This window comes from Oryzias latipes, chromosome 13 (assembly GCF_053564925.1).
Source record: "Oryzias latipes strain Hd-rR chromosome 13, Olatipes_Hd-rR_3.1".
NCBI classification, from domain to species: Eukaryota; Metazoa; Chordata; class Actinopteri; order Beloniformes; family Adrianichthyidae; genus Oryzias; species Oryzias latipes.
This window is the reverse complement of record NC_136249.1, coordinates 9,818,893-9,833,759: the sequence shown is the minus strand read 5'-3', so window position 1 is coordinate 9,833,759 and position 14,867 is coordinate 9,818,893. Positions and strand designations below refer to the sequence as shown.

General features: G+C 38.3%; 1 protein-coding gene and 1 long non-coding RNA gene across 17 annotated transcripts in view; both read right to left on the bottom strand.

The window, feature by feature from the left end:
• The window catches only part of kirrel3b (kirre like nephrin family adhesion molecule 3b), a 186,114-nt gene that overhangs the window by 131,269 nt on the left and 39,978 nt on the right, over positions 1–14,867 (bottom strand). The gene's annotated exons all lie outside the window — the stretch shown is intronic.
• On the bottom strand, positions 25–7,299 carry LOC144981663 (uncharacterized). Its single transcript, XR_013647233.1, has 2 exons — positions 2,613–7,299; positions 25–2,372 (listed from the first exon to the last, which is right to left on the bottom strand). It is a non-coding gene; the product is annotated as an uncharacterized LOC144981663 (long non-coding RNA).

The window sequence follows — 14,867 nt, the reverse complement described above, 5'->3', positions numbered from 1 at the left end:
ATGTTAAAAGTTTTTTTCTACAAGTTTTTATCCATTTGGTGCAACATCTTCTTTTTTGTTAATAAGGTTTATCAACAATAATTTGTGTTCAACCTTGAGAAATTTCTTAAAGATGCACTCAGATGAAAATGGTGCTTTTGGTGTTTTTAACTCCATTTTTTTTGATGATGGAGGTAAAGACAATTTGGATTAAAATGGCATTTCTGATTATTTCTTTATTTAAAATGTTGTAAATCTGGAGCAAAGAAAAAAAAGGCCATTGTTAAAAGCTCCATTCGGATGCATCCATGTACATCTTCGTTTTCCTTGTCCGAGCTGGCATCAGGTTCAAAAGCTAGCGGCAGAGTGTGTAAACAGATGGATGATGGGGAATGTGGGCAGGCTTACTCCGCACAAAGAGTTTCACCCACATTTTAAAAGTGAATTTCCTAGAAAACAACACAGGTTTTGAGAGTTTGCCTGAAAAACAGCATCATCATAATTAAAGGATCACAGGGAAAGCTTCTAAAATAGATCAAAAGATGATCCGAGTGGGACCTCAAAGTATTCACATATATTGATTAACTCGTTATATAATCATGATTTTTTTTTTTCCTTAGGAATGATAAAAAGGTTCTTGGTTTTTGACACAAAAATCTACCTGTGCACATAGACAGGCTGATTATTGCATTCTAAGGTGTTGCTTTAAATGTTTTTAAAACTGGTGCTATTTCTCAAAAAATATCCAAAAGATTTTAAATAATTCTGTGATTCTATAATTCTTACCCGTAAGGCGCACCATTATCACTGTTGTAAGATTTCTAATGCTCTGCAGAAAGACTTCCCTGCTGATTATTTAGCAAGATAATTCAATTTACTTTTCAAGAAAAAGAGAAAAAAAAAAAAACCTTTATTAAACCCTAAGGGGAAACTAAATAACTCGGGAACTGAGGTGGGATTATGTAAATTGATGCTTAATTGCCTTGTTTAAATAATAAATTTGTGTATTCTTTTCTCTACTTGTCCAAATCAAATTACTGTTGTAGATGTGTACATACTTCAACAGGTTCACCATTGGACACCTTTTAAAGTAAGTTTAGAACTTTATATAAGACGATTTGAGTGCCACAGTGGTGCTGGAGGAAGGGAGAACCCAATTAGATGTGGGCACTGGTGCACAGTCGTCTTGAGAGATCGGCTGGCTCAGTTAAAAATGGATCATAGTGCTCAGCTTATTAAGATGTCATCTGTGCAAGCTCTGCAGGTTCAGGGTAAATACCCTCATGGCATATTCTTCAGTGGGCACGTCGATCCACTCTGTCACCGTTTGTGCAGTCGATGGCTCTTTAGTGGCTGTCACTGGTTGCCTAGAAAGCTTCATAAACATCTTGCACTTTTTCACCTAATTAGGCTGGAGGGATTTCAGTAAAATGCAGGCAGGGGGGGAGGCTGTGGGGGTTCTACTCACATTGGCAGTAGTTAAGAAGTCACTCTATACCTCCATGAAGAGCCAGGGCTCTCTCATTCTCTGTCTTATTCTTTTCTCAATTCCTAAACTAAGCAGTGCCATGCCCTTCTTTGAGTTTTTTTATGAATGAAATAAAGTTTTCACTACAACTTTGGGACTGGAAATAAAAATGATTATGAAAGTTCCCTTTTTTAGTCTTTTTTTTTGTCTTGCAGTATAATTCTGTTTTGGTATTCTCATTCAACATTACTGTGTTTACTGATCATATTGCAGTCATCTCTGCATTAAATGCAAATACTGCTGGCGGTTATGTTTTGAATAGATAATACGGCTCGGGCATTATCTGCTGAAAACAACAATGATTTCCCATCTAATTAGGCTCCTGGCAGAATAGAGAGTGCTCTGATTCAGTTATAACATTTGCTAACGGGCGTCCACACTATTTGGCTTTTGCCAACATTTACACACATGCGTATGGGCACACAAACATTAATGGCCACGCATAAGGACCAGACACAGTGTGAGAAATGTGAGAACAAGACATCTACATAGGCAGACCAGCTGACCTGAGACTTGCAGAGCTGCTGGTGACTCCAGGGAGAAGCAAAACAGCATTTCTCCAGCCGCCCTCACGTTAATTACAACAGACCTTCGCTCTGGATAAATATTTATTCCGAGGATACAGCAATCTGAATACATATTGTTCCCAACCAAGGTCTGGACAGTCCGGACAATGAAATGCTGCACAGAAACAGGATTGGAAAATAACTAAAAAAAAAAAAAAGCAAAAGAAGTAACTGACAAGCAATTACATTTTTGCACGATGACATCATAATAGAAAAGAGGTCTGCAACAAAGTTACCAGAAAAAGACCATTAGAAACATGCACAAAGTTTGTTTCTTTTTCTTGAGGTTAGTTAACCACCTTGGTGGGAGCCAGTTTAGCTCGTGCTGGTTTGCGGCGCCTTCCATCCGTGAAACCTGGGTTCGACTCCGGGCTGCTCCCTGTTCCCTTCTCTACCTCTGCCGGTTCCAAGCCCGGTTTGAGAAGGTTGCGTCAGGAAGGGCATCCGGCGTAAAACATTGCCAAAAATTTACCATGCGACTTGTTCGCTGTGGCGACCCCTGATGGGAGAAGCCGAAAGTGGAAGAAGAAGTTAACCACCTTGGTAAGTAAAAAAAAAAAAAGAAAAAAAAAGAGCATTTTGTATTAGCAAATCCAACCACAATGTAAATGCACCATCAGTGTTTAAAGTTCTTTTGTGGCCACTAAAACCACATTTGCAGAAAAAATTTCTCCATCTGTGTTTTTTTATTTTCTGAATCTGTTGCAAAAATGTACAGTTTTTTGTTGATTGACAATGATACTTGATTTACAAAAGTTGCTTCAACACCAGTCAGCAGGTAGTGATTTCATAAGTTAGGGTCTTTTGAATGAAAATTGCTGAAAAAAGCCAAGAGAGCTAAATACTAAATGCTCCACATTTGTGTTCTCATAGATGTGACTTCCAAATTTTAATGAGCCCTTCCTCTTTATTTCTTAGATTTGCACACGCACACACGCGCACACAGACAGTCCTTCCTCTTTGCTTTGTGGGCCAGGCAACATCTGCGTTTGGTGCAAGTGGAAGAGCAGCTAATGAACCAAACAGAATGCTTGACAATCACATCTGCTGACGCTTCCCAGCTGCTGCCAGCTGGTTGGCCTTTGCAAGCCCCTTTAGACCAAGACCTAACACCGACCAAGGTAAGCACCAGGGAGAGACACCGCAGACATACACACGCATCGAGTTTGTGAGACTGCATTTGTGTGCATACTCACAAACACAACAAACCCACAGGCATGGGTTTCCTGAAAATTAGCTTTTTGAGTCTGATCCCTGCGGTACCAAACAGCTTGATTTTAGAAAAAAACTGAGGTTGCAGACGTTAAATGCGGAGGTGGGAGCAAAACGAATACATTTGACCGTAGTTAATATAAAGTGAAACCGCAAAAGCCATAACCGACTGGTGCTACATCCACTTTATGCAGATGCATACTGGATATCTTTGTACATTTTGCTACACGAAGCTGTACCTTTTTACACCCCAGAACACAACATCCTGTTTCATTATGCTGGTTGTGTCAGTATGTACAATTTCTTGCTGTGTGACTCCCTCTATTTCTACATGTGTTCATTCAAAGACCCACATTTAAGAAAAAATAAATCTTAATATTATTGTGGTAAACAAGCAAGTTGCCATGTTTTTTCCAGAAAACCTTCTACCAAATGAAAAAAGGCTTTTGATTGTCGCTCTCCTGAGGTCAGTTGCTTCCTTATATACAGTAAGTTTAACATGCAAAGTTGCAAATGACAAGACCCCAGTGGCATGATGGGTCCTATACTCCTATGAATGCAGAGATGTCTTGCTGGTTTATGAACCCTATGTTGAAATTACAGGAGTTTGAATGCTGATAGAACCTCAACTAGAGTGAGGCTCAATGGACTGTGATGGGTCACCAACTGGGTGTAAACCCAAAACAACTGGAAAATTGGCAAGTTAGTTTATTTTTTTATTCGGTTTGTACTGAGCTAGTGTTATATTATTGGATGGATAACTTTTCTTGATTACAATTATAATTGTATTTTATTCTTAAGCAACTAAAAAAGTTGTCTAACAATTTCAGCACTTTGGGACTCAGGGAAATCAAATCACAGAAATTTAACAATACTTTTTTTTAATGATTCAGATATAGTGAACTTGATTTTTAATTTGAATTGATCCGACAATCCATCCATCCAGTTGGATTTTCATTTTGAGAAAACATTTTGAATGGCTTTGGGACACCCCCATTGGCATTTGGAATTCCTGCAAACATTCCGTTACGACTCATAAATCATTGATTGTTACGTGTCAACATTGACTATAAAAGGTCTGGACCAGGTGAGTGTGATGTCACCAATAGAAAATGGCTGACTTCCAGCTCCAACAAATAGAAGTCAATTCAGGCCTCATATTTTTACGACAGGAATGCCGCTATGTTGGAGTGAGATGACGTTAGTATACACTGATTGGTCCACATCAGTTTGACAGTATTTCCGAATTCCTTCACTACTCTCTACATAGTGTTTTATAGTGCGTTTGCCATTTTGCAATGCTGTCCAAATCTACAATTCCAAAATTAGGTTTTCCAAGAAATTTCCCAGAATTCTCAGAAAAAAACAAGTATGCATCAATATTCACTAGACTGGAAAATATAGTCAACAATGCATTGTGCTTGGACATTTTTTGCAAAAATAAAAAGTGTTTCAATATACATTTTTTTGATGAACCATCAACATTTCCATTATCTGAACACAGTGTATTCATAAATGTACGTCATAAATATATGTCATAAAATGCTCATATCAATTAGATGTTTGATTGTGAAATTAGCGATGTCATATTAGCTCTTTAAAAAAAAAGTAGTCAGTATGGTGTCCAATTTGCTTTTAAAATCCAGGGCAGTATATAGTCCCACACTATATAGCTTTTTAGTAGTTAGGGATTAGGGTGGGGATTCAGACACAGCCTGAGTCATGGCTTCCATGGCAAACACTTTCACCAATCAGGAGTGAGCGTGTTAAAAGTCCACCATCCTACAGTCGGCTCAGAAGATTCTGTCTATCAAATGTTTCAAATGTTCGATGAGGGGGCCAACAGGCACCTTGTATTTAAGCATCTGATTTGTCCGTTTATAACTTGAATGTTGATGAAGGTTCTCATTCATGCAGGTGGCGGTCACCCACAGATTAAATGCTATTTTCAGTCATCTAGGTGTTTGTCGGTCTTTTTATCTGTATCTTTTTTTTGCTTTGTTTTTTTAAATGTCAAATTCCTCCGTGTAACAGGATATCAGGGACTGTGCAACTGAACGTTCTCACACACAGGCTTTTATGTCTTTTTCTGCTTCCTGCTGCCCTCTGTGGACCATCTTGCCAGATTTCTTTGTGCACACACTTTCTCACAGATTACCTTTTTTTTTTTTTGCCTCCCCATCCTTATCCCGCCCACCATGTCCAGGATCCTAATTTAGTGAAAAATGGCTTGTCTTTTCTGATTACATTGGATAACAATTTTGTCAAGGCTCTTCTGGCACAAGGCAAGGAGCAGGCCCATCAGCAGCTGCAGCTAATTAGCCACTATCGCTAGCTCTTTTGGCTCACCCTCTACCGCTTCCCTTTGGCCCAGTCACTGCGAAGTATGAATTATTGGATTGTTAAGATAAACGAAGGCTGGCAAGTAGGAGAGCCAAGAAATAATAGATATGAAAAGAGGTGATAAAAAGCATGTAAAAAGTGAAAGATAATACAATACTGTGGAAAGCAGCTTCTGATTCCCACTGTTTATCCTCATGTCCTTGATTATAACAAGAAAGTTTATGTAACTTCTGTTTCAGTTTGCATCAACTGCGGTCAAATCGATTCAGATCGACTTCTACCTCCGCATCAAAAGCAGAGATAACCTGTCTAACACCCACTGAAAAACCCAGTGCTGAAGATGTAGTTTTACTTTAACGTAATCAATTTTCTATTAACTTCAAAGTATGAAGGTATATTTGTAACAAAGCCCCTAAAGAAGGTAGGCTGCCCTCCTCACACCAATTTTTAATAAGAACACACCTGAATGCCCTTTTGGCTACATTTTTTTCCCCTACATTCACAAGAAATTCCACCTCAGATAGCAGAAAAACCACTGCAGAGACTCCAGAGTACTTCAGATGATTTGCTTTGTACCACCACGGTGTTGCCAGTTGCTGACCATGCTGAAAAAATGTTGCTAAATTACTGTGATAAATAAAAAAAAATAAAAAAAGTGGCCTGATGAAAACACAAGGCAATCAGCAGAAAGTCTGGTCAAGGACAAACAGCAAGCGATAACATGTGGGTCAATCTTATCCTCTTCTGATTAATTCCAGGTCCTGTTTACTTTACACTGGATACAGTGTCATCAGCAACCTCTATGTTAATGGAAGTTGCAACGGGGTTGCAAGAATCTGGCCCAGAGAGAGCTGCGAGTGTACAAAGATTAACCTCCTCACCATTAAAGCCATTTTCTTCCTGTCATCCCTCATCCCGCTGGGGGATGAGGGAAAACAGAACAGCAGTATGGAAAAAAACAAAAAAACAAATGCTGTAGGAACATTATTTTGAAAGGACGTGAAAATACTGAAATATTTAACACCAACAATTTCATAGATCTGCCCTCCTGTAATATAACTGAACAAATCAGCCTCCCGTCAAAGGTTGGCAAAGTCAATTCTTAAAGTAGAAAAATATCCTCTGTGATACAAGTACCTTGAAAAATGTTGAAATATGAAATAATAGCTGCTTGAATAATAGATTATGAACGGTTTGGGTGGCATGTGTTAATCAAACTGTCAGGGTCCTTCAATAGCCGAATAGGCTGTAAAATTACTTGCGGAGTCAGATTTTTTAATTAAATTGGAATATTATGTGGGTCAGTTTTTTTAGACCAAAAATAGCTAAATGATATCAGAACACTGGTTTTTAACCTTGTTCCATGTGTTCAACCATCCGTCTCTGTGAGATAGCATACAGTGTAATGAGTGTAATAAGTAAAACATACACTGTTTACTAAAAAGCCAAACATTAAAGTGAAATGGTTAAGGCTTTAATGTTTTCAGTAGAAATATTTACCATGACAGTACATTTTTAAAGGATGTGTGCGCATATTTTATAGCTGTATCTTTGTGTGGATTCCATCCGTTTTTGTATTACATGATCCCCCCCCCCAGAAATAGAGAACCCATGCCAATATTCAAGGTGTATTATAAATTAAAGCTGCCAAAAAAAAAAAAAAAAAAAAAATCAAGTCTTTATTTAAATGGCGGTGTTTTGATTGACATCCTTCTTTGCTTCACGTTTCACGCCTTCCTTTCCCACCTAATTAAAAAAACAGTTATAACCTCAGAGCTTCAATGTAATCTAGTAGGGATGTGACTGACTTATTATGGGCTGATACACAAACTTATGCACTTAGTTGTGAATAGTGCAACTAATTATAAGTCTCTTTCCAAAGAGCTGTCAAAGTAAACATGAGGTTAGGTGTTATGAGGCACATTGACATTCCCAGCTTGTACAAAGTTTACTTTAACACATAGAGTTTTATGCGATTCAGCCTTTCTTTTCCTTTTTGTAAAATTGCATGCTATACGTGTGTGTCCCTTAAAAATAGACATCCCCTTATATCTATGCATTTAATCAGTCAAGGGAAAAAGAAGTGAAAAAGTCTTCCACAAGTGCAGTCGCAGGTGCTTTCATGCTAATTGAACATATGCCAGCAAGCTTCTTGGTGTCAAAAGCACACATATCATGAGCAGCTGTGGTTCATCAAGGTGAATAGTAAGTGGTGTTGGAGAGAATAACATCTGGTTCCTTTTGCAGCCTCCCTTCAGTGCGTCGCCCCTTTTGGATGTGTGTACTTTATTTGTACATACATAGGAAGTTTTCACAGGAGATGAAGGTACTAGAAGAAGAAAAAACACACACAACACACACAGCTCCTGAAAAGTCTCAAAAGCTGCTAACCAATGTGTGATTTGCAATTCCAGTATTGACCTTCACATGTCAAAAAGGCTGACACGGGAAATGTTGTTCTATTTCTCATACTGTGCATGTGCACTCAGATGAGGGTTGTGTATTTCTTCAGGAGTCAGGAGCATGAAGCAAATACCTATAGATGGAAATTCTGTGTAGAGTGGGAGAAAAAGAGAAATACAGTTTTGTCTTGGTTTTTAAGAGTCTTTAAGGAATCAGAAATTATGCGTACATCATGCATATGAGTGTAATTCAAAATCTTTGTTAGTTAAGTAAAGTAAGGCTCTAACATTAGTTTATCCAGGGAACAACTCTCTTTAAACCAAGAACGAAATCTCAAAGTAAGACAAACACACATTATGATTCATGGTGAGTGCATGTCAACATTAAATACAAGTGTTTTCAAGCATGAAATAATCTGACTAAATGGCAGCAAACATGTTATCAAGGAATCAATTAAACTAACTAACTTTGATTAACTTAAGGATTCATTGTATGCTATACTATATATTATATTAAAGGGCAAATCTTCCTTCCTTTTTTCTATTCCAATGAAATTATGATTAATCCTCCAATGGTTGATATATCTATATATGGACATATATCCTCTTTTTTATTTATCAAAAAGATTTGTTTTGACGGAATAAAAATATATATATTAAATAAAGTGATGCTTCACTAAATTTGATCATTAATACCACACAAAAAAAAAAAAATCAAGATCTAAAAGCTTTATTTGTTGTTGTATTTCAATTCAATTCAACTTAATTTTATTTCTACAGCCCAATATTACAACACAGTTGTCTGAACAGGCTTAAACCGGTAATTGTACAAAACATAAAATCAGTTATAAATTACAATAGTTCTTAGTCAACAGACTAAGCTAAACTGGGCATCCCTGCCCTTTGACCCTCCTCGGTAAAAAAAAAACAAAAAAACTATAATGAAAAGATTTCTTTTTTCAGAAAAAATGTTTTTCAATTGAATTTTAGAAGAGAAGGAAAACAAAAGTTATTATAGTCAATACTCTATCACTAGATTTCCTTCATAATAGTTTTTTTCAGTAAACTGTTTGTACAAAAAAGAAAGTCTAATTCTTACGTTCTCCGTCCGATTTGTTGTGAATAAATGCAACACAAACTCTCACTCAACTTTTTTCACAAACACACGTCTGGGGCTTTGATGCGCATGACTGATAAACTACCCTTTCAATAAATGTTAGCATTAATCAGACAGATAATGGTCTGCACCCTTATTGCATACTTGACAGATAAGAGATGGATTGTGGATGTTATGTAGAGGCAATGAATGACACACCCCATTAGGTGTACAGGAAAGGTATTCGAATCAATAACTCTGTCTTGTAGTGAGGATTTACCTCTTTCCCTTGAGGTGAAGACCTGTCAGACAATGACACCTCTATTTGTTTAACTTGTCCCTTTTAGATTCGTCATTGTCACATATTTTTTTGAATGGGGGCTGTGAACTCTGAGTTGGGTGATGAGCTTTAGGGGAAGTAAACATTCTTTTGACCTTGGCTGATGTAACCTTTGATATGTTCAGAGGAATATTTAAAATACTTTCAATAAAGACAGAAGCAAAATGTGTTTTGACTTCCTATATTATATATATATATATATATATATATATATATATATATATATATATATATATATATATATATATATATATATATATATGATGAAAATATTATGATAGTGTAAGGAACAGAATTATATCAAACCAGCGTTGTATCGTGCTACTTTATCAAAATACGGAACAATCAGTTGTAAAAGGAAAAATATATCAACGATAACAAATTAACAGGGGAAAACAACACAAAAAAAGACAAAAAATGTTATGCTTTGCTCTGATTTTGAGAAATGGTTAAAGCAGAGGGACGGGAATCTGACTGGGTCCTGACTGATTGTTTTTGAGTAATCGCTCCACACAGTGCGTAAGATCCTCCAGGCCCGCTGCACTGCATCTGTCCAAAGACAAAGCTAATCGTGGAAGACGGCGATGTGAAGGATTGTGGTGGACGGGTTCACCGCAGGGCAGCTAGGCTCACGCTGAGTGTGATGTTTGTGTGTGTAAATGTGTGTGCGTGAATGCCACTTTGATCCTGGGCTCAGTGTGTGGGTCCGAACTTGCACATCACAGAGGCTTACCTCAAACTCCACAACTTGTTCATGTGGCATGTTTTTATATTTATTTATTTATTTTTGTACACGATAGTGTGCTTAGATGTCTACTAAGTTTGTCTCAAAAGCGGAGACCACCTCGGGCTAATATTGCTTTGCCATATCAAGAAACAGTTGAGCCAATCTGCTGTGGCTCTCTGTTAAGAGATAAGTGAGGGTGAGAGTTTGTGAAAAATGTCCTTTTTTTCCACGTCATTGTGTGCAGTTCAAGCCTTGTAGACTGCACATAACGGGATTCTTTTTGTAACTTTTAAAAAAGGATTCAGACTTCTATTATGGATTGAAAACCAAAAGCAAAAATGTCCACCAAGGGTTCCACGATGAGGCTTTACAGCTGATTTACTGGTCCGTCTGGGGTGCATCTCCATTGCGTTGCGTTGCGCAGTCAGTCCGTGTCATGACCGTTAGTTAGTTTACATTGTCTCCGTTGCGTCTCCGGACTGTCCACTTTGGCTTCAAGGGAAGTGCTTTGTCCTGTCCTCCCCCCACAGCCCCCTCAATGAGTAGTTTTTTTTTGTCCATACCATGTTAACGTTATCGTGTAGGTATGTCACCTTAAATATAAAATAAAATGTAATACATTTTTGGTTTAAAAGTACAACGGAAGATTTTGTTATAAAACCTTGGACTCGTCTCTCTGTCTTTTTGCCACAAAATCAACACGTCGACAAACTGGAAATGGAACTGCTGTGTAAAGCTTGTGTTGCGTTGCAGAAAGACGGCTGTCTGAGGCAGACGTGATAGAGGCAATGTAAACATTCCGAATGATAAATGAACATTATATATTTTTTCTGTCAACGCAATGGAGACACACCAGTCTAAGTCAGGCTTTGCAGAGTTTTGTCACTGACTTCCTTAGTGAAAGATGAAAGCAAAAACCTTCTCTTGTGAGATAATGATGAACATCATTTTTATTTCTCCAGACGTCTGCTGTGGTAAAATGGTAGCAGTGGAAGGAAAGTAGTCATCTGGAAACTCCGAAGCCACTGGGAGGTATTGTCAAACACGAGTGAGGATGCTGAATGAAGGATTTTAACAGGTGGGGGGGGGGAGTGAGAAGAGGAGTGGCCTCCTGGGTCGTCTGTACCCCAGTAAATGGGAAAAGTAGTGGAGGTTGTGAATAACAAATTAATTAGAAATGGGAGCAAGATAGCAATGGATGAGAGGCCTAACGGAAAGGGTCCAAGACAAGAAAAAACAGGGAAAAAAAAGCCAATCATGGAGCAGTGAGCTGTGAGCCCCATCCATTATGTGGAGACTGACAAGTTACCAGCAGTCAGAGCAGAAGCTGCACTTAATAAATCAAAGCTGACAACTCCTCCTTGGCCCTATCTCAAGTACAGCTTTCCTACTTCCCCAGCTTCTATTAAGCTTCACCTTCTGCAAATGTGAGCTCTCCACCTTTCTGAGAGCTCTACATGATCTGGATATGTTAATCCCCTGGTTGTTTCCTAAAATATACACTCCCTACTAGGTTAAACATCGGTAGTGACACTCAGGAGGTAACTGGTTTGAGCCAAAAAGGTTGTTGCATTGTGTGATTTGTGGAGCTGGTGAAAAAAAAAATAATGGAGGGGAAACACCTTTGACATAAATAATTGTAGTTACTTCTTTCATTTATCTTACAGGGGTAAATAAATGGTACTACCACATTCTCCTTTACCATCCAAGATAAATTAAGGCTAAATTGGGTGTCCTACTTTATTTTAAAATGTGCATACAGTTATAAAAAAGGACATGACTCATAGTTGTACAGTATTTTTTTCTGGATGGTAACCTGGCGTAGTTAAACAGACTGGAGGCAAGAGCTCTATTATAAAGTTGCATGAACAAAAAAACTAAAAAGTTGATGTATTTCCATAAGACCTGCAGAGGAGTCATATTTTAATTGAAAGAAGTTTGTGCTTTCTCTAGTTTTTTTTTTTTTTTTGTTAATTCTTTCATGCTTGCTTTTTATTAGGTCAAAATCTTTCAAAGGTTGACCAATTAGCACCTGCCAGAGAAGCAGAATATCTAAACAAGTCTTGTGCAGTGGCAGCACAACATTTTCAGCAATTAGGACTCTTGCTTGTACTAAGTGGAAAAAGCTCTTTAGGGAACAATTAGATGCACACACAAACATGCATCTGAACACACACACACACTGAAAAGAGGAAAAACAATCTGTGTAGATGCTTAATTTTTAGCTGCAGACCCCCTATGTAGTGTAAAAGTTTAAAAGCAGCCTTGACCCTTGATTTCATCCCCATCCTTGTCTTTGGAGACGCTTTTGTGAATAGCTTGATTATAGTTTACTTGTGTGCTGAATAATGACACAAGCATGTTTTGATTGTAAAGGTCACTGACTTAAAACATGGGGGGGAGGAGATGAGTCAGGAAAACATGAGTAATGCTCCTATTCAGGAGTGAGTAATTTAGGAGAAAGTCAGGATGAGGAGATCTTTGTTCTGCCCAGATGCAGCTAAGATTCCTGCTTGCTGTGGATTTCTGCAGCACAGGGGGGCAATTTTCATCTGATTGGAAAATGTTTTGCGGTTTCTTCAGATTTTTCCTCCATGGACTCTCATTCATTGTCAGAACCTAATGCTTTAATCCATCTCAAATTAGTCCTCCAACTCCTCTCAATGGCTTTTAGCAATTATTTGGCTTCTTATTCATGAAAGTAAAATGAACAGAAGTTCAAAAGGCAAGGCAGGTTTATTTGTATAAAGACGATTCAAAGTGCTTTGCGAGAAACGTTAAAATGAACTTTTAAAAGATTCATTAAAAGGTGAATTCTACAATGGAAATGTAAAAAAAGTCCAAAAGAAATTAATTTAAAAAAAGATGAAAATAACAGGGCAGATGTAAACCTTTGAATACAAACCAATAGAATGCAGCTGAGAACAGGTGGGTCTTTAACCTGGATTTAAAGAAACAGTTCCAGCTGATCTAAGACTGTGGAGTGTAGACACTGAATGTAGCTTCTCAGAACTGACAAAACCTGGATCTAGATGACCGAGAGGTACATACTGGGTCAGGAGTTCAGTCATGTATGTTGGTGCTAAGCAATCAAAGCTTTTTAAACCAGCAACAAAACTTTAAATTCTATCCTCTGGAAGTCAGGCAGCCAGTGTAAAGACTTCAGAACTGGACTGATGTGGTCTACTTTTTTGGTCCTTTTGAGAAGCCGAGTAGGTGATTTCCTGATTAGGCTGCAGTTTTCTTGGTTGATTTTATTATTTATTTTTTTCGGTAGTCCTGTAAAAACAACAGTGGTTCAGAACAATTTTGCGCAATTCCTCTATGTGCTGGGAGATTACTTTGAGCCAATTTCTAAGCACAAAAGAACCAGCAGCAACGGTAAAAGTAAAGCCCTGCAGCCAACTGTAGAAAGTGGGGAGGTCCCTCAAACATTTTAAGACTTTTTGAAAACTACCTCTTGTTTGCACTTTGCTCCTATGAGGCAGACCTTAGTCGTCTGTCACAATAGAAATTCTGAGTTAAGAGATCATTACCTCGTCCACTTTTGCCACAGGTGCTCAGTTCTCAAACATGGTGTAAGATCGCCTTCTCACATCACAAAATAAAAATCTTTGGTGTGAAATTCAAGAGATTGTCAAAGTGGCCTTCTGACCCACCAGACATAACTCTGTTTAATTCATTCTTTCCACGCCTGTGTGCAAACAGCTATAACAATGCATTTCTGCTATTTTCAAAGCTGTTTTCTGCCATCACCTTCCATCATCTTCCACGATGGAGACTAAAGAGAAGACACGTCGGTTGACCCATGGCTAGAGAACACATGGTTTGGTTCAAGGCTATTGCAGTAGGAAATATGCTACATGACAATGTTGCTGGCGTTTGATCTCCACGTATACTTTTTATAATTGCATAACTGAGTGAACATTTCACCTGTCAATCAAAATGTTGTTTTTTTTAATGCATTGCATTGAACTGCTTTGTCCTGAGAAGAGTTAAAAAAAAAAAAGCAAAAGCCGATCCGAGCAATGAACACACATGGCAGCAGGTTGCCAGTCCATTGCAGTGACACACACACACACAGACAGACAACACACACTCACACATTCCTAAAGGGAAATTCAGTGTCACCAATTAACCTATGAAACACATTTTTTGGACTGTGAGAGGAATTCAGAATGCCTGAGGAAAAAATACAAATAAAAGCATGCAAAGAGAAGTCCAGAAAGGACCCTGGTGGGATTCAAACCAGGATTTTCCTGCTGTGAGCCAATGCTGCTGTCACTATACATTCCAACAAAATTGCCCTGCGACAGACTGGCGACCTGTTCAGGGTGTATCCAGGCCTCACTTTACAGTAGCCGGGGCGGGCTCTAGCAAAGGGCAAAGGGGTACACCGGGTTAAGAAAATGGATGGATAGAGAAAAATGTTACAAATTGAAAGTGTTGCTTAAGTTTTAAGATGATTACATTAATTGATTTTCGTGATGAATGACACTACTGTTACAAGTTTACATATACAACAGCTAATCCATCCATCCATCCATCCACTTTCTGAACCTGCTAAAACCTTTTCGGGGTGACGATATTGTTGGAGCCAAACCAGCTACTGTTGGGCACAGGTGGGACGGGTTGCCATTCTGTCGCAGAGTCACACAACCACACACACACACT